At 67.8% G+C, this 18,095-nt stretch overlaps 8 non-coding genes across 8 annotated transcripts; all 8 read right to left on the bottom strand.

The window, feature by feature from the left end:
- Nucleotides 1-1,317: 1,317 nt before the first annotated feature.
- LOC141420473 (5S ribosomal RNA) lies at nt 1,318-1,436 on the bottom strand. Its single transcript, XR_012445013.1, has one exon. It is a non-coding gene; the product is annotated as a 5S ribosomal RNA (ribosomal RNA).
- Nucleotides 1,437-3,583: 2,147 nt separating this feature from the next.
- LOC141420472 (5S ribosomal RNA) lies at nt 3,584-3,702 on the bottom strand. Its single transcript, XR_012445012.1, has one exon. It is a non-coding gene; the product is annotated as a 5S ribosomal RNA (ribosomal RNA).
- Nucleotides 3,703-5,849: 2,147 nt separating this feature from the next.
- LOC141420471 (5S ribosomal RNA) lies at nt 5,850-5,968 on the bottom strand. Its single transcript, XR_012445011.1, has one exon. It is a non-coding gene; the product is annotated as a 5S ribosomal RNA (ribosomal RNA).
- A 2,149-nt stretch (nt 5,969-8,117) lies between these two features.
- On the bottom strand, nt 8,118-8,236 carry LOC141420470 (5S ribosomal RNA). Its single transcript, XR_012445010.1, has one exon. It is a non-coding gene; the product is annotated as a 5S ribosomal RNA (ribosomal RNA).
- A 2,151-nt stretch (nt 8,237-10,387) lies between these two features.
- On the bottom strand, nt 10,388-10,506 carry LOC141420468 (5S ribosomal RNA). Its single transcript, XR_012445008.1, has one exon. It is a non-coding gene; the product is annotated as a 5S ribosomal RNA (ribosomal RNA).
- Nucleotides 10,507-12,655: 2,149 nt separating this feature from the next.
- LOC141420467 (5S ribosomal RNA) lies at nt 12,656-12,774 on the bottom strand. The gene has a single exon (XR_012445007.1). It is a non-coding gene; the product is annotated as a 5S ribosomal RNA (ribosomal RNA).
- Nucleotides 12,775-14,925: 2,151 nt separating this feature from the next.
- Nucleotides 14,926-15,044, bottom strand: LOC141420466 (5S ribosomal RNA). The gene has a single exon (XR_012445006.1). It is a non-coding gene; the product is annotated as a 5S ribosomal RNA (ribosomal RNA).
- Nucleotides 15,045-17,193: 2,149 nt separating this feature from the next.
- Nucleotides 17,194-17,312, bottom strand: LOC141420465 (5S ribosomal RNA). Its single transcript, XR_012445005.1, has one exon. It is a non-coding gene; the product is annotated as a 5S ribosomal RNA (ribosomal RNA).
- Nucleotides 17,313-18,095: the final 783 nt, after the last annotated feature.

The following is an 18,095-nucleotide window of genomic DNA, read 5'->3' as shown; positions in this document are numbered from 1 at the left end:
CTGGGTCTTGTGCCCCTGCTTGGCCTCCTTCAGACCCGGCCCCGTGCTACGCGGCCACGTGCTACAGGATCGTGCCAGCAGAACTGGCCCTGGCTGAGCCCCGTACCCACCCTCCTGCCATCCCTGGCCCTGCTAGCAAATGGCAGAGATCCTCTGGCCTCCGAGCCCAGACAAAAATCCTGATGCAGTTGGCCGAGGGGCCGCAAACCAAGGCTTCGCTTGTTCCCGCTCAGGCCCCAGCCATACCCTCTTGTCCTTCGGCTGCTCGTGTGTGGGGTGGGGGAGAGGAGGGTGCGTCCCCGTGCGTGCGTGCGTGGTCTGGGTGTCTCTGCGTGGTGTGTGTGTGTGTGTGTGTGTGTGTTAGATGCCGTGCCTGGTGTAGGTGGGGAAGAGCAAGCCCTCACGCACAGAGCCCCATCACACACTGGGGCCGGGCCGAGGGGGTCAATCTGCTCGGCCTGATTGCGTTGGGCATACATTGCAGAAGGTGGGTTTTCCAAGGCGGAGCAGAGGGTCCCGGCACCTGAGGTTGTCCACGGGGAGAATGTCTGTTCCACGGGGGCAAGCGGTCCCTTCCGTCGTGCCCAAGCCCATGTGACCCCGAAGGCCAGGTGGCCCCGGTCCTTGAGCTGACTGAGGAGTGCTTTGAGACCCGGAGGGTGGCACAGGCGACTGGGCGCCAGCGGCGGCCCTCCCTCCCTTTGAGCGGGACGGGGAGCTGCCGCTGGCATCCGGAGCTCTGGCGGCCTGCGCCCTCTGTCCCTGTGACCGCAGGCTCTGCCGTGGGAGGCGGGATCCCACGTAGAGGTCGCGCGCTGGCTGCCCTGTCTTGGGTTGAGCGACGGAGCGCGACGTGGAGCAGCACCCGACTGAGGCTCCCTGCTTCTCTGTCCCCTGGCGTCTTGCCCTGGACCCAGTGCACCACCTTGTGGCGAGCCCAGGTGTGGCGCGTCCCGCTGTGGGGCCCGCTGGGGTGCAGGACCCACTTTCTCATGGCTTCCGCACGTCCCTCCCCGCCCGCCTGGAGGGCAGTTGGGGAGCGGTCCCCAACGTGGCCTGGGACCAACCTCGCTGGTGACCCGTGTCGCGGGCGCGCGCCCCAGGAGAGTGTGGGGAGGGGAGAGGATTCGGGGACGTAGCTGTGAGGATTCGGTGTGCGTGGGTCTGGCGGGTGGCCCGGACGGGGTCGGGGTCGTGGTCACGGTGGGTCGTTGTGGTGGTGGTGGTGGTGGTGGTGCTGGGGGTGGTGGTGGTGGTGGGGGGGGTGGTGGCGAAGTCCCCGAAGACAAAAGGAGCAGCGAGGGAGGGAGGAGCAAAAGCCTACAGCACCCGGTATTCCCAGGCGGTCTCCCATCCAAGTACTAACCAGGCCCGACCCTGCTTAGCTTCCGAGATCAGACGAGATCGGGCGCGTTCAGGGTGGTATGGCCGTAGACGCTAGCCGCCGCCTCCGGGAGCCCCAAGAGCCTGCCGAGGGCCCCGGCGTGCGTCTCCACGCTGCTCTCCTGGCACGGCTGGGAGTCCGGGTGGGGGCTGGCAGCCCGGGGCCAGCGGCCAGAGGCCCCGCGCGCCTGCTCGGGCAGCCGGTCTCGCCCAGGTGGCCGCTGGGTGGCTTTCTTCCCGAGGTGTCCTGCTGCCAGGACGAGGGTCAAGTTTTCTCGGGGGAAAATTTCTCAGTGCTCTCGGGCGCTTGTTCTTCTGGGAATGTCCACTGCTGTGGCCAAGGCGGGGGACGCACAGCTCGGGCCAGGGCAAGCAGCCGCCCTCCTCCGTCGCCTCCTGGAGCCGTATCCTTGGGTGGGTGCGTGGCTCCCAGCGGAGGTCTCGGGGACCCTTCCGGTCCTCTTCGTCCGGAAAGCGACACTGCCCCTCCAGCCCATCAGGAAAACGGCAGCCGCGCCCTTCGCCGACCCGCTCCGCCCTCCTCCACACTCAGGGCCTGGGGCTGCGGGGCTGAATCGTGAGGCTTTCCAGCCCAGGACTTCACCTCTGGCCCCTTTCACACCCGGGATCTTGGGAAGAAGAAACAAAACCAAACACAGCCAAAGCCATCTCCTCCGACCCGGGGCCCCTCCACATCCCTTCCGATCCCGGGTTCCTGCCGGCCTCCCGGGGCGTTTCTCCCAGGCAGGCCTTCGCGGCCACTACACGGGGCTGAGCACTCGAGTCCTCGGGCGTCACGGGGCCCGCGGCCACGCCAAGCACGCACGACTCCCGGGTCTCGTCTGCTCCTGGGTGCCCTGGGCCTCTTCCCTGTGCCGCTGCTGGGTCTTGTGCCCCTGCTTGGCCTCCTTCAGACCCGGCCCCGTGCTACGCGGCCACGTGCTACAGGATCGTGCCAGCAGAACTGGCCCTGGCTGAGCCCCGTACCCACCCTCCTGCCATCCCTGGCCCTGCTAGCAAATGGCAGAGATCCTCTGGCCTCCGAGCCCAGACAAAAATCCTGATGCAGTTGGCCGAGGGGCCGCAAACCAAGGCTTCGCTTGTTCCCGCTCAGGCCCCAGCCATACCCTCTTGTCCTTCGGCTGCTCGTGTGTGGGGTGGGGGAGAGGAGGGTGCGTCCCCGTGCGTGCGTGCGTGGTCTGGGTGTCTCTGCGTGGTGTGTGTGTGTGTGTGTGTGTGTGTGTTAGATGCCGTGCCTGGTGTAGGTGGGGAAGAGCAAGCCCTCACGCACAGAGCCCCATCACACACTGGGGCCGGGCCGAGGGGGTCAATCTGCTCGGCCTGATTGCGTTGGGCATACATTGCAGAAGGTGGGTTTTCCAAGGCGGAGCAGAGGGTCCCGGCACCTGAGGTTGTCCACGGGGAGAATGTCTGTTCCACGGGGGCAAGCGGTCCCTTCCGTCGTGCCCAAGCCCATGTGACCCCGAAGGCCAGGTGGCCCCGGTCCTTGAGCTGACTGAGGAGTGCTTTGAGACCCGGAGGGTGGCACAGGCGACTGGGCGCCAGCGGCGGCCCTCCCTCCCTTTGAGCGGGACGGGGAGCTGCCGCTGGCATCCGGAGCTCTGGCGGCCTGCGCCCTCTGTCCCTGTGACCGCAGGCTCTGCCGTGGGAGGCGGGATCCCACGTAGAGGTCGCGCGCTGGCTGCCCTGTCTTGGGTTGAGCGACGGAGCGCGACGTGGAGCAGCACCCGACTGAGGCTCCCTGCTTCTCTGTCCCCTGGCGTCTTGCCCTGGACCCAGTGCACCACCTTGTGGCGAGCCCAGGTGTGGCGCGTCCCGCTGTGGGGCCCGCTGGGGTGCAGGACCCACTTTCTCATGGCTTCCGCACGTCCCTCCCCGCCCGCCTGGAGGGCAGTTGGGGAGCGGTCCCCAACGTGGCCTGGGACCAACCTCGCTGGTGACCCGTGTCGCGGGCGCGCGCCCCAGGAGAGTGTGGGGAGGGGAGAGGATTCGGGGACGTAGCTGTGAGGATTCGGTGTGCGTGGGTCTGGCGGGTGGCCCGGACGGGGTCGGGGTCGTGGTCACGGTGGGTCGTTGTGGTGGTGGTGGTGGTGGTGGTGCTGGGGGTGGTGGTGGTGGTGGGGGGGGTGGTGGCGAAGTCCCCGAAGACAAAAGGAGCAGCGAGGGAGGGAGGAGCAAAAGCCTACAGCACCCGGTATTCCCAGGCGGTCTCCCATCCAAGTACTAACCAGGCCCGACCCTGCTTAGCTTCCGAGATCAGACGAGATCGGGCGCGTTCAGGGTGGTATGGCCGTAGACGCTAGCCGCCGCCTCCGGGAGCCCCAAGAGCCTGCCGAGGGCCCCGGCGTGCGTCTCCACGCTGCTCTCCTGGCACGGCTGGGAGTCCGGGTGGGGGCTGGCAGCCCGGGGCCAGCGGCCAGAGGCCCCGCGCGCCTGCTCGGGCAGCCGGTCTCGCCCAGGTGGCCGCTGGGTGGCTTTCTTCCCGAGGTGTCCTGCTGCCAGGACGAGGGTCAAGTTTTCTCGGGGGAAAATTTCTCAGTGCTCTCGGGCGCTTGTTCTTCTGGGAATGTCCACTGCTGTGGCCAAGGCGGGGGACGCACAGCTCGGGCCAGGGCAAGCAGCCGCCCTCCTCCGTCGCCTCCTGGAGCCGTATCCTTGGGTGGGTGCGTGGCTCCCAGCGGAGGTCTCGGGGACCCTTCCGGTCCTCTTCGTCCGGAAAGCGCCACTGCCCCTCCAGCCCATCAGGAAAACGGCAGCCGCGCCCTTCGCCCACCCGCTCCGCCCTCCTCCACACTCAGGGCCTGGGGCTGCGGGGCTGAATCGTGAGGCTTTCCAGCCCAGGACTTCACCTCTGGCCCCTTTCACACCCGGGATCTTGGGAAGAAGAAACAAAACCAAACACAGCCAAAGCCATCTCCTCCGACCCGGGGCCCCTCCACATCCCTTCCGATCCCGGGTTCCTGCCGGCCTCCCGGGGCGTTTCTCCCAGGCAGGCCTTCGCGGCCACTACACGGGGCTGAGCACTCGAGTCCTCGGGCGTCACGGGGCCCGCGGCCACGCCAAGCACGCACGACTCCCGGGTCTCGTCTGCTCCTGGGTGCCCTGGGCCTCTTCCCTGTGCCGCTGCTGGGTCTTGTGCCCCTGCTTGGCCTCCTTCAGACCCGGCCCCGTGCTACGCGGCCACGTGCTACAGGATCGTGCCAGCAGAACTGGCCCTGGCTGAGCCCCGTACCCACCCTCCTGCCATCCCTGGCCCTGCTAGCAAATGGCAGAGATCCTCTGGCCTCCGAGCCCAGACAAAAATCCTGATGCAGTTGGCCGAGGGGCCGCAAACCAAGGCTTCGCTTGTTCCCGCTCAGGCCCCAGCCATACCCTCTTGTCCTTCGGCTGCTCGTGTGTGGGGTGGGGGAGAGGAGGGTGCGTCCCCGTGCGTGCGTGCGTGGTCTGGGTGTCTCTGCGTGGTGTGTGTGTGTGTGTGTGTGTGTGTGTTAGATGCCGTGCCTGGTGTAGGTGGGGAAGAGCAAGCCCTCACGCACAGAGCCCCATCACACACTGGGGCCGGGCCGAGGGGGTCAATCTGCTCGGCCTGATTGCGTTGGGCATACATTGCAGAAGGTGGGTTTTCCAAGGCGGAGCAGAGGGTCCCGGCACCTGAGGTTGTCCACGGGGAGAATGTCTGTTCCACGGGGGCAAGCGGTCCCTTCCGTCGTGCCCAAGCCCATGTGACCCCGAAGGCCAGGTGGCCCCGGTCCTTGAGCTGACTGAGGAGTGCTTTGAGACCCGGAGGGTGGCACAGGCGACTGGGCGCCAGCGGCGGCCCTCCCTCCCTTTGAGCGGGACGGGGAGCTGCCGCTGGCATCCGGAGCTCTGGCGGCCTGCGCCCTCTGTCCCTGTGACCGCAGGCTCTGCCGTGGGAGGCGGGATCCCACGTAGAGGTCGCGCGCTGGCTGCCCTGTCTTGGGTTGAGCGACGGAGCGCGACGTGGAGCAGCACCCGACTGAGGCTCCCTGCTTCTCTGTCCCCTGGCGTCTTGCCCTGGACCCAGTGCACCACCTTGTGGCGAGCCCAGGTGTGGCGCGTCCCGCTGTGGGGCCCGCTGGGGTGCAGGACCCACTTTCTCATGGCTTCCGCACGTCCCTCCCCGCCCGCCTGGAGGGCAGTTGGGGAGCGGTCCCCAACGTGGCCTGGGACCAACCTCGCTGGTGACCCGTGTCGCGGGCGCGCGCCCCAGGAGAGTGTGGGGAGGGGAGAGGATTCGGGGACGTAGCTGTGAGGATTCGGTGTGCGTGGGTCTGGCGGGTGGCCCGGACGGGGTCGGGGTCGTGGTCACGGTGGGTCGTTGTGGTGGTGGTGGTGGTGGTGGTGCTGGGGGTGGTGGTGGTGGTGGGGGGGGTGGTGGCGAAGTCCCCGAAGACAAAAGGAGCAGCGAGGGAGGGAGGAGCAAAAGCCTACAGCACCCGGTATTCCCAGGCGGTCTCCCATCCAAGTACTAACCAGGCCCGACCCTGCTTAGCTTCCGAGATCAGACGAGATCGGGCGCGTTCAGGGTGGTATGGCCGTAGACGCTAGCCGCCGCCTCCGGGAGCCCCAAGAGCCTGCCGAGGGCCCCGGCGTGCGTCTCCACGCTGCTCTCCTGGCACGGCTGGGAGTCCGGGTGGGGGCTGGCAGCCCGGGGCCAGCGGCCAGAGGCCCCGCGCGCCTGCTCGGGCAGCCGGTCTCGCCCAGGTGGCCGCTGGGTGGCTTTCTTCCCGAGGTGTCCTGCTGCCAGGACGAGGGTCAAGTTTTCTCGGGGGAAAATTTCTCAGTGCTCTCGGGCGCTTGTTCTTCTGGGAATGTCCACTGCTGTGGCCAAGGCGGGGGACGCACAGCTCGGGCCAGGGCAAGCAGCCGCCCTCCTCCGTCGCCTCCTGGAGCCGTATCCTTGGGTGGGTGCGTGGCTCCCAGCGGAGGTCTCGGGGACCCTTCCGGTCCTCTTCGTCCGGAAAGCGCCACTGCCCCTCCAGCCCATCAGGAAAACGGCAGCCGCGCCCTTCGCCGACCCGCTCCGCCCTCCTCCACACTCAGGGCCTGGGGCTGCGGGGCTGAATCGTGAGGCTTTCCAGCCCAGGACTTCACCTCTGGCCCCTTTCACACCCGGGATCTTGGGAAGAAGAAACAAAACCAAACACAGCCAAAGCCATCTCCTCCGACCCGGGGCCCCTCCACATCCCTTCCGATCCCGGGTTCCTGCCGGCCTCCCGGGGCGTTTCTCCCAGGCAGGCCTTCGCGGCCACTACACGGGGCTGAGCACTCGAGTCCTCGGGCGTCACGGGGCCCGCGGCCACGCCAAGCACGCACGACTCCCGGGTCTCGTCTGCTCCTGGGTGCCCTGGGCCTCTTCCCTGTGCCGCTGCTGGGTCTTGTGCCCCTGCTTGGCCTCCTTCAGACCCGGCCCCGTGCTACGCGGCCACGTGCTACAGGATCGTGCCAGCAGAACTGGCCCTGGCTGAGCCCCGTACCCACCCTCCTGCCATCCCTGGCCCTGCTAGCAAATGGCAGAGATCCTCTGGCCTCCGAGCCCAGACAAAAATCCTGATGCAGTTGGCCGAGGGGCCGCAAACCAAGGCTTCGCTTGTTCCCGCTCAGGCCCCAGCCATACCCTCTTGTCCTTCGGCTGCTCGTGTGTGGGGTGGGGGAGAGGAGGGTGCGTCCCCGTGCGTGCGTGCGTGGTCTGGGTGTCTCTGCGTGGTGTGTGTGTGTGTGTGTGTGTGTGTGTGTTAGATGCCGTGCCTGGTGTAGGTGGGGAAGAGCAAGCCCTCACGCACAGAGCCCCATCACACACTGGGGCCGGGCCGAGGGGGTCAATCTGCTCGGCCTGATTGCGTTGGGCATACATTGCAGAAGGTGGGTTTTCCAAGGCGGAGCAGAGGGTCCCGGCACCTGAGGTTGTCCACGGGGAGAATGTCTGTTCCACGGGGGCAAGCGGTCCCTTCCGTCGTGCCCAAGCCCATGTGACCCCGAAGGCCAGGTGGCCCCGGTCCTTGAGCTGACTGAGGAGTGCTTTGAGACCCGGAGGGTGGCACAGGCGACTGGGCGCCAGCGGCGGCCCTCCCTCCCTTTGAGCGGGACGGGGAGCTGCCGCTGGCATCCGGAGCTCTGGCGGCCTGCGCCCTCTGTCCCTGTGACCGCAGGCTCTGCCGTGGGAGGCGGGATCCCACGTAGAGGTCGCGCGCTGGCTGCCCTGTCTTGGGTTGAGCGACGGAGCGCGACGTGGAGCAGCACCCGACTGAGGCTCCCTGCTTCTCTGTCCCCTGGCGTCTTGCCCTGGACCCAGTGCACCACCTTGTGGCGAGCCCAGGTGTGGCGCGTCCCGCTGTGGGGCCCGCTGGGGTGCAGGACCCACTTTCTCATGGCTTCCGCACGTCCCTCCCCGCCCGCCTGGAGGGCAGTTGGGGAGCGGTCCCCAACGTGGCCTGGGACCAACCTCGCTGGTGACCCGTGTCGCGGGCGCGCGCCCCAGGAGAGTGTGGGGAGGGGAGAGGATTCGGGGACGTAGCTGTGAGGATTCGGTGTGCGTGGGTCTGGCGGGTGGCCCGGACGGGGTCGGGGTCGTGGTCACGGTGGGTCGTTGTGGTGGTGGTGGTGGTGGTGGTGCTGGGGGTGGTGGTGGTGGTGGGGGGGGTGGTGGCGAAGTCCCCGAAGACAAAAGGAGCAGCGAGGGAGGGAGGAGCAAAAGCCTACAGCACCCGGTATTCCCAGGCGGTCTCCCATCCAAGTACTAACCAGGCCCGACCCTGCTTAGCTTCCGAGATCAGACGAGATCGGGCGCGTTCAGGGTGGTATGGCCGTAGACGCTAGCCGCCGCCTCCGGGAGCCCCAAGAGCCTGCCGAGGGCCCCGGCGTGCGTCTCCACGCTGCTCTCCTGGCACGGCTGGGAGTCCGGGTGGGGGCTGGCAGCCCGGGGCCAGCGGCCAGAGGCCCCGCGCGCCTGCTCGGGCAGCCGGTCTCGCCCAGGTGGCCGCTGGGTGGCTTTCTTCCCGAGGTGTCCTGCTGCCAGGACGAGGGTCAAGTTTTCTCGGGGGAAAATTTCTCAGTGCTCTCGGGCGCTTGTTCTTCTGGGAATGTCCACTGCTGTGGCCAAGGCGGGGGACGCACAGCTCGGGCCAGGGCAAGCAGCCGCCCTCCTCCGTCGCCTCCTGGAGCCGTATCCTTGGGTGGGTGCGTGGCTCCCAGCGGAGGTCTCGGGGACCCTTCCGGTCCTCTTCGTCCGGAAAGCGCCACTGCCCCTCCAGCCCATCAGGAAAACGGCAGCCGCGCCCTTCGCCGACCCGCTCCGCCCTCCTCCACACTCAGGGCCTGGGGCTGCGGGGCTGAATCGTGAGGCTTTCCAGCCCAGGACTTCACCTCTGGCCCCTTTCACACCCGGGATCTTGGGAAGAAGAAACAAAACCAAACACAGCCAAAGCCATCTCCTCCGACCCGGGGCCCCTCCACATCCCTTCCGATCCCGGGTTCCTGCCGGCCTCCCGGGGCGTTTCTCCCAGGCAGGCCTTCGCGGCCACTACACGGGGCTGAGCACTCGAGTCCTCGGGCGTCACGGGGCCCGCGGCCACGCCAAGCACGCACGACTCCCGGGTCTCGTCTGCTCCTGGGTGCCCTGGGCCTCTTCCCTGTGCCGCTGCTGGGTCTTGTGCCCCTGCTTGGCCTCCTTCAGACCCGGCCCCGTGCTACGCGGCCACGTGCTACAGGATCGTGCCAGCAGAACTGGCCCTGGCTGAGCCCCGTACCCACCCTCCTGCCATCCCTGGCCCTGCTAGCAAATGGCAGAGATCCTCTGGCCTCCGAGCCCAGACAAAAATCCTGATGCAGTTGGCCGAGGGGCCGCAAACCAAGGCTTCGCTTGTTCCCGCTCAGGCCCCAGCCATACCCTCTTGTCCTTCGGCTGCTCGTGTGTGGGGTGGGGGAGAGGAGGGTGCGTCCCCGTGCGTGCGTGCGTGGTCTGGGTGTCTCTGCGTGGTGTGTGTGTGTGTGTGTGTGTGTGTGTGTGTTAGATGCCGTGCCTGGTGTAGGTGGGGAAGAGCAAGCCCTCACGCACAGAGCCCCATCACACACTGGGGCCGGGCCGAGGGGGTCAATCTGCTCGGCCTGATTGCGTTGGGCATACATTGCAGAAGGTGGGTTTTCCAAGGCGGAGCAGAGGGTCCCGGCACCTGAGGTTGTCCACGGGGAGAATGTCTGTTCCACGGGGGCAAGCGGTCCCTTCCGTCGTGCCCAAGCCCATGTGACCCCGAAGGCCAGGTGGCCCCGGTCCTTGAGCTGACTGAGGAGTGCTTTGAGACCCGGAGGGTGGCACAGGCGACTGGGCGCCAGCGGCGGCCCTCCCTCCCTTTGAGCGGGACGGGGAGCTGCCGCTGGCATCCGGAGCTCTGGCGGCCTGCGCCCTCTGTCCCTGTGACCGCAGGCTCTGCCGTGGGAGGCGGGATCCCACGTAGAGGTCGCGCGCTGGCTGCCCTGTCTTGGGTTGAGCGACGGAGCGCGACGTGGAGCAGCACCCGACTGAGGCTCCCTGCTTCTCTGTCCCCTGGCGTCTTGCCCTGGACCCAGTGCACCACCTTGTGGCGAGCCCAGGTGTGGCGCGTCCCGCTGTGGGGCCCGCTGGGGTGCAGGACCCACTTTCTCATGGCTTCCGCACGTCCCTCCCCGCCCGCCTGGAGGGCAGTTGGGGAGCGGTCCCCAACGTGGCCTGGGACCAACCTCGCTGGTGACCCGTGTCGCGGGCGCGCGCCCCAGGAGAGTGTGGGGAGGGGAGAGGATTCGGGGACGTAGCTGTGAGGATTCGGTGTGCGTGGGTCTGGCGGGTGGCCCGGACGGGGTCGGGGTCGTGGTCACGGTGGGTCGTTGTGGTGGTGGTGGTGGTGGTGGTGCTGGGGGTGGTGGTGGTGGTGGGGGGGGTGGTGGCGAAGTCCCCGAAGACAAAAGGAGCAGCGAGGGAGGGAGGAGCAAAAGCCTACAGCACCCGGTATTCCCAGGCGGTCTCCCATCCAAGTACTAACCAGGCCCGACCCTGCTTAGCTTCCGAGATCAGACGAGATCGGGCGCGTTCAGGGTGGTATGGCCGTAGACGCTAGCCGCCGCCTCCGGGAGCCCCAAGAGCCTGCCGAGGGCCCCGGCGTGCGTCTCCACGCTGCTCTCCTGGCACGGCTGGGAGTCCGGGTGGGGGCTGGCAGCCCGGGGCCAGCGGCCAGAGGCCCCGCGCGCCTGCTCGGGCAGCCGGTCTCGCCCAGGTGGCCGCTGGGTGGCTTTCTTCCCGAGGTGTCCTGCTGCCAGGACGAGGGTCAAGTTTTCTCGGGGGAAAATTTCTCAGTGCTCTCGGGCGCTTGTTCTTCTGGGAATGTCCACTGCTGTGGCCAAGGCGGGGGACGCACAGCTCGGGCCAGGGCAAGCAGCCGCCCTCCTCCGTCGCCTCCTGGAGCCGTATCCTTGGGTGGGTGCGTGGCTCCCAGCGGAGGTCTCGGGGACCCTTCCGGTCCTCTTCGTCCGGAAAGCGCCACTGCCCCTCCAGCCCATCAGGAAAACGGCAGCCGCGCCCTTCGCCGACCCGCTCCGCCCTCCTCCACACTCAGGGCCTGGGGCTGCGGGGCTGAATCGTGAGGCTTTCCAGCCCAGGACTTCACCTCTGGCCCCTTTCACACCCGGGATCTTGGGAAGAAGAAACAAAACCAAACACAGCCAAAGCCATCTCCTCCGACCCGGGGCCCCTCCACATCCCTTCCGATCCCGGGTTCCTGCCGGCCTCCCGGGGCGTTTCTCCCAGGCAGGCCTTCGCGGCCACTACACGGGGCTGAGCACTCGAGTCCTCGGGCGTCACGGGGCCCGCGGCCACGCCAAGCACGCACGACTCCCGGGTCTCGTCTGCTCCTGGGTGCCCTGGGCCTCTTCCCTGTGCCGCTGCTGGGTCTTGTGCCCCTGCTTGGCCTCCTTCAGACCCGGCCCCGTGCTACGCGGCCACGTGCTACAGGATCGTGCCAGCAGAACTGGCCCTGGCTGAGCCCCGTACCCACCCTCCTGCCATCCCTGGCCCTGCTAGCAAATGGCAGAGATCCTCTGGCCTCCGAGCCCAGACAAAAATCCTGATGCAGTTGGCCGAGGGGCCGCAAACCAAGGCTTCGCTTGTTCCCGCTCAGGCCCCAGCCATACCCTCTTGTCCTTCGGCTGCTCGTGTGTGGGGTGGGGGAGAGGAGGGTGCGTCCCCGTGCGTGCGTGCGTGGTCTGGGTGTCTCTGCGTGGTGTGTGTGTGTGTGTGTGTGTGTGTGTGTTAGATGCCGTGCCTGGTGTAGGTGGGGAAGAGCAAGCCCTCACGCACAGAGCCCCATCACACACTGGGGCCGGGCCGAGGGGGTCAATCTGCTCGGCCTGATTGCGTTGGGCATACATTGCAGAAGGTGGGTTTTCCAAGGCGGAGCAGAGGGTCCCGGCACCTGAGGTTGTCCACGGGGAGAATGTCTGTTCCACGGGGGCAAGCGGTCCCTTCCGTCGTGCCCAAGCCCATGTGACCCCGAAGGCCAGGTGGCCCCGGTCCTTGAGCTGACTGAGGAGTGCTTTGAGACCCGGAGGGTGGCACAGGCGACTGGGCGCCAGCGGCGGCCCTCCCTCCCTTTGAGCGGGACGGGGAGCTGCCGCTGGCATCCGGAGCTCTGGCGGCCTGCGCCCTCTGTCCCTGTGACCGCAGGCTCTGCCGTGGGAGGCGGGATCCCACGTAGAGGTCGCGCGCTGGCTGCCCTGTCTTGGGTTGAGCGACGGAGCGCGACGTGGAGCAGCACCCGACTGAGGCTCCCTGCTTCTCTGTCCCCTGGCGTCTTGCCCTGGACCCAGTGCACCACCTTGTGGCGAGCCCAGGTGTGGCGCGTCCCGCTGTGGGGCCCGCTGGGGTGCAGGACCCACTTTCTCATGGCTTCCGCACGTCCCTCCCCGCCCGCCTGGAGGGCAGTTGGGGAGCGGTCCCCAACGTGGCCTGGGACCAACCTCGCTGGTGACCCGTGTCGCGGGCGCGCGCCCCAGGAGAGTGTGGGGAGGGGAGAGGATTCGGGGACGTAGCTGTGAGGATTCGGTGTGCGTGGGTCTGGCGGGTGGCCCGGACGGGGTCGGGGTCGTGGTCACGGTGGGTCGTTGTGGTGGTGGTGGTGGTGGTGGTGCTGGGGGTGGTGGTGGTGGTGGGGGGGGTGGTGGCGAAGTCCCCGAAGACAAAAGGAGCAGCGAGGGAGGGAGGAGCAAAAGCCTACAGCACCCGGTATTCCCAGGCGGTCTCCCATCCAAGTACTAACCAGGCCCGACCCTGCTTAGCTTCCGAGATCAGACGAGATCGGGCGCGTTCAGGGTGGTATGGCCGTAGACGCTAGCCGCCGCCTCCGGGAGCCCCAAGAGCCTGCCGAGGGCCCCGGCGTGCGTCTCCACGCTGCTCTCCTGGCACGGCTGGGAGTCCGGGTGGGGGCTGGCAGCCCGGGGCCAGCGGCCAGAGGCCCCGCGCGCCTGCTCGGGCAGCCGGTCTCGCCCAGGTGGCCGCTGGGTGGCTTTCTTCCCGAGGTGTCCTGCTGCCAGGACGAGGGTCAAGTTTTCTCGGGGGAAAATTTCTCAGTGCTCTCGGGCGCTTGTTCTTCTGGGAATGTCCACTGCTGTGGCCAAGGCGGGGGACGCACAGCTCGGGCCAGGGCAAGCAGCCGCCCTCCTCCGTCGCCTCCTGGAGCCGTATCCTTGGGTGGGTGCGTGGCTCCCAGCGGAGGTCTCGGGGACCCTTCCGGTCCTCTTCGTCCGGAAAGCGCCACTGCCCCTCCAGCCCATCAGGAAAACGGCAGCCGCGCCCTTCGCCGACCCGCTCCGCCCTCCTCCACACTCAGGGCCTGGGGCTGCGGGGCTGAATCGTGAGGCTTTCCAGCCCAGGACTTCACCTCTGGCCCCTTTCACACCCGGGATCTTGGGAAGAAGAAACAAAACCAAACACAGCCAAAGCCATCTCCTCCGACCCGGGGCCCCTCCACATCCCTTCCGATCCCGGGTTCCTGCCGGCCTCCCGGGGCGTTTCTCCCAGGCAGGCCTTCGCGGCCACTACACGGGGCTGAGCACTCGAGTCCTCGGGCGTCACGGGGCCCGCGGCCACGCCAAGCACGCACGACTCCCGGGTCTCGTCTGCTCCTGGGTGCCCTGGGCCTCTTCCCTGTGCCGCTGCTGGGTCTTGTGCCCCTGCTTGGCCTCCTTCAGACCCGGCCCCGTGCTACGCGGCCACGTGCTACAGGATCGTGCCAGCAGAACTGGCCCTGGCTGAGCCCCGTACCCACCCTCCTGCCATCCCTGGCCCTGCTAGCAAATGGCAGAGATCCTCTGGCCTCCGAGCCCAGACAAAAATCCTGATGCAGTTGGCCGAGGGGCCGCAAACCAAGGCTTCGCTTGTTCCCGCTCAGGCCCCAGCCATACCCTCTTGTCCTTCGGCTGCTCGTGTGTGGGGTGGGGGAGAGGAGGGTGCGTCCCCGTGCGTGCGTGCGTGGTCTGGGTGTCTCTGCGTGGTGTGTGTGTGTGTGTGTGTGTGTGTGTGTGTTAGATGCCGTGCCTGGTGTAGGTGGGGAAGAGCAAGCCCTCACGCACAGAGCCCCATCACACACTGGGGCCGGGCCGAGGGGGTCAATCTGCTCGGCCTGATTGCGTTGGGCATACATTGCAGAAGGTGGGTTTTCCAAGGCGGAGCAGAGGGTCCCGGCACCTGAGGTTGTCCACGGGGAGAATGTCTGTTCCACGGGGGCAAGCGGTCCCTTCCGTCGTGCCCAAGCCCATGTGACCCCGAAGGCCAGGTGGCCCCGGTCCTTGAGCTGACTGAGGAGTGCTTTGAGACCCGGAGGGTGGCACAGGCGACTGGGCGCCAGCGGCGGCCCTCCCTCCCTTTGAGCGGGACGGGGAGCTGCCGCTGGCATCCGGAGCTCTGGCGGCCTGCGCCCTCTGTCCCTGTGACCGCAGGCTCTGCCGTGGGAGGCGGGATCCCACGTAGAGGTCGCGCGCTGGCTGCCCTGTCTTGGGTTGAGCGACGGAGCGCGACGTGGAGCAGCACCCGACTGAGGCTCCCTGCTTCTCTGTCCCCTGGCGTCTTGCCCTGGACCCAGTGCACCACCTTGTGGCGAGCCCAGGTGTGGCGCGTCCCGCTGTGGGGCCCGCTGGGGTGCAGGACCCACTTTCTCATGGCTTCCGCACGTCCCTCCCCGCCCGCCTGGAGGGCAGTTGGGGAGCGGTCCCCAACGTGGCCTGGGACCAACCTCGCTGGTGACCCGTGTCGCGGGCGCGCGCCCCAGGAGAGTGTGGGGAGGGGAGAGGATTCGGGGACGTAGCTGTGAGGATTCGGTGTGCGTGGGTCTGGCGGGTGGCCCGGACGGGGTCGGGGTCGTGGTCACGGTGGGTCGTTGTGGTGGTGGTGGTGGTGGTGGTGCTGGGGGTGGTGGTGGTGGTGGGGGGGGTGGTGGCGAAGTCCCCGAAGACAAAAGGAGCAGCGAGGGAGGGAGGAGCAAAAGCCTACAGCACCCGGTATTCCCAGGCGGTCTCCCATCCAAGTACTAACCAGGCCCGACCCTGCTTAGCTTCCGAGATCAGACGAGATCGGGCGCGTTCAGGGTGGTATGGCCGTAGACGCTAGCCGCCGCCTCCGGGAGCCCCAAGAGCCTGCCGAGGGCCCCGGCGTGCGTCTCCACGCTGCTCTCCTGGCACGGCTGGGAGTCCGGGTGGGGGCTGGCAGCCCGGGGCCAGCGGCCAGAGGCCCCGCGCGCCTGCTCGGGCAGCCGGTCTCGCCCAGGTGGCCGCTGGGTGGCTTTCTTCCCGAGGTGTCCTGCTGCCAGGACGAGGGTCAAGTTTTCTCGGGGGAAAATTTCTCAGTGCTCTCGGGCGCTTGTTCTTCTGGGAATGTCCACTGCTGTGGCCAAGGCGGGGGACGCACAGCTCGGGCCAGGGCAAGCAGCCGCCCTCCTCCGTCGCCTCCTGGAGCCGTATCCTTGGGTGGGTGCGTGGCTCCCAGCGGAGGTCTCGGGGACCCTTCCGGTCCTCTTCGTCCGGAAAGCGCCACTGCCCCTCCAGCCCATCAGGAAAACGGCAGCCGCGCCCTTCGCCGACCCGCTCCGCCCTCCTCCACACTCAGGGCCTGGGGCTGCGGGGCTGAATCGTGAGGCTTTCCAGCCCAGGACTTCACCTCTGGCCCCTTTCACACCCGGGATCTTGGGAAGAAGAAACAAAACCAAACACAGCCAAAGCCATCTCCTCCGACCCGGGGCCCCTCCACATCCCTTCCGATCCCGGGTTCCTGCCGGCCTCCCGGGGCGTTTCTCCCAGGCAGGCCTTCGCGGCCACTACACGGGGCTGAGCACTCGAGTCCTCGGGCGTCACGGGGCCCGCGGCCACGCCAAGCACGCACGACTCCCGGGTCTCGTCTGCTCCTGGGTGCCCTGGGCCTCTTCCCTGTGCCGCTGCTGGGTCTTGTGCCCCTGCTTGGCCTCCTTCAGACCCGGCCCCGTGCTACGCGGCCACGTGCTACAGGATCGTGCCAGCAGAACTGGCCCTGGCTGAGCCCCGTACCCACCCTCCTGCCATCCCTGGCCCTGCTAGCAAATGGCAGAGATCCTCTGGCCTCCGAGCCCAGACAAAAATCCTGATGCAGTTGGCCGAGGGGCCGCAAACCAAGGCTTCGCTTGTTCCCGCTCAGGCCCCAGCCATACCCTCTTGTCCTTCGGCTGCTCGTGTGTGGGGTGGGGGAGAGGAGGGTGCGTCCCCGTGCGTGCGTGCGTGGTCTGGGTGTCTCTGCGTGGTGTGTGTGTGTGTGTGTGTGTGTGTGTGTTAGATGCCGTGCCTGGTGTAGGTGGGGAAGAGCAAGCCCTCACGCACAGAGCCCCATCACACACTGGGGCCGGGCCGAGGGGGTCAATCTGCTCGGCCTGATTGCGTTGGGCATACATTGCAGAAGGTGGGTTTTCCAAGGCGGAGCAGAGGGTCCCGGCACCTGAGGTTGTCCACGGGGAGAATGTCTGTTCCACGGGGGCAAGCGGTCCCTTCCGTCGTGCCCAAGCCCATGTGACCCCGAAGGCCAGGTGGCCCCGGTCCTTGAGCTGACTGAGGAGTGCTTTGAGACCCGGAGGGTGGCACAGGCGACTGGGCGCCAGCGGCGGCCCTCCCTCCCTTTGAGCGGGACGGGGAGCTGCCGCTGGCATCCGGAGCTCTGGCGGCCTGCGCCCTCTGTCCCTGTGACCGCAGGCTCTGCCGTGGGAGGCGGGATCCCACGTAGAGGTCGCGCGCTGGCTGCCCTGTCTTGGGTTGAGCGACGGAGCGCGACGTGGAGCAGCACCCGACTGAGGCTCCCTGCTTCTCTGTCCCCTGGCGTCTTGCCCTGGACCCAGTGCACCACCTTGTGGCGAGCCCAGGTGTGGCGCGTCCCGCTGTGGGGCCCGCTGGGGTGCAGGACCCACTTTCTCATGGCTTCCGCACGTCCCTCCCCGCCCGCCTGGAGGGCAGTTGGGGAGCGGTCCCCAACGTGGCCTGGGACCAACCTCGCTGGTGACCCGTGTCGCGGGCGCGCGCCCCAGGAGAGTGTGGGGAGGGGAGAGGATTCGGGGACGTAGCTGTGAGGATTCGGTGTGCGTGGGTCTGGCGGGTGGCCCGGACGGGGTCGGGGTCGTGGTCACGGTGGGTCGTTGTGGTGGTGGTGGTGGTGGTGGTGCTGGGGGTGGTGGTGGTGGTGGGGGGGGTGGTGGCGAAGTCCCCGAAGACAAAAGGAGCAGCGAGGGAGGGAGGAGCAAAAGCCTACAGCACCCGGTATTCCCAGGCGGTCTCCCATCCAAGTACTAACCAGGCCCGACCCTGCTTAGCTTCCGAGATCAGACGAGATCGGGCGCGTTCAGGGTGGTATGGCCGTAGACGCTAGCCGCCGCCTCCGGGAGCCCCAAGAGCCTGCCGAGGGCCCCGGCGTGCGTCTCCACGCTGCTCTCCTGGCACGGCTGGGAGTCCGGGTGGGGGCTGGCAGCCCGGGGCCAGCGGCCAGAGGCCCCGCGCGCCTGCTCGGGCAGCCGGTCTCGCCCAGGTGGCCGCTGGGTGGCTTTCTTCCCGAGGTGTCCTGCTGCCAGGACGAGGGTCAAGTTTTCTCGGGGGAAAATTTCTCAGTGCTCTCGGGCGCTTGTTCTTCTGGGAATGTCCACTGCTGTGGCCAAGGCGGGGGACGCACAGCTCGGGCCAGGGCAAGCAGCCGCCCTCCTCCGTCGCCTCCTGGAGCCGTATCCTTGGGTGGGTGCGTGGCTCCCAGCGGAGGTCTCGGGGACCCTTCCGGTCCTCTTCGTCCGGAAAGCGCCACTGCCCCTCCAGCCCATCAGGAAAACGGCAGCCGCGCCCTTCGCCGACCCGCTCCGCCCTCCTCCACACTCAGGGCCTGGGGCTGCGGGGCTGAATCGTGAGGCTTTCCAGCCCAGGACTTCACCTCTGGCCCCTTTCACACCCGGGATCTTGGGAAGAAGAAACAAAACCAAACACAGCCAAAGCCATCTCCTCCGACCCGGGGCCCCTCCACATCCCTTCCGATCCCGGGTTCCTGCCGGCCTCCCGGGGCGTTTCTCCCAGGCAGGCCTTCGCGGCCACTACACGGGGCTGAGCACTCGAGTCCTCGGGCGTCACGGGGCCCGCGGCCACGCCAAGCACGCACGACTCCCGGG

The sequence above is a fragment of the Castor canadensis genome, unplaced genomic scaffold, assembly GCF_047511655.1.
Source record: "Castor canadensis unplaced genomic scaffold, mCasCan1.hap1v2 HAP1_SCAFFOLD_228, whole genome shotgun sequence".
NCBI classification, from domain to species: Eukaryota; Metazoa; Chordata; class Mammalia; order Rodentia; family Castoridae; genus Castor; species Castor canadensis.
This window is presented reverse-complemented; position numbering and strand designations above follow the sequence as displayed.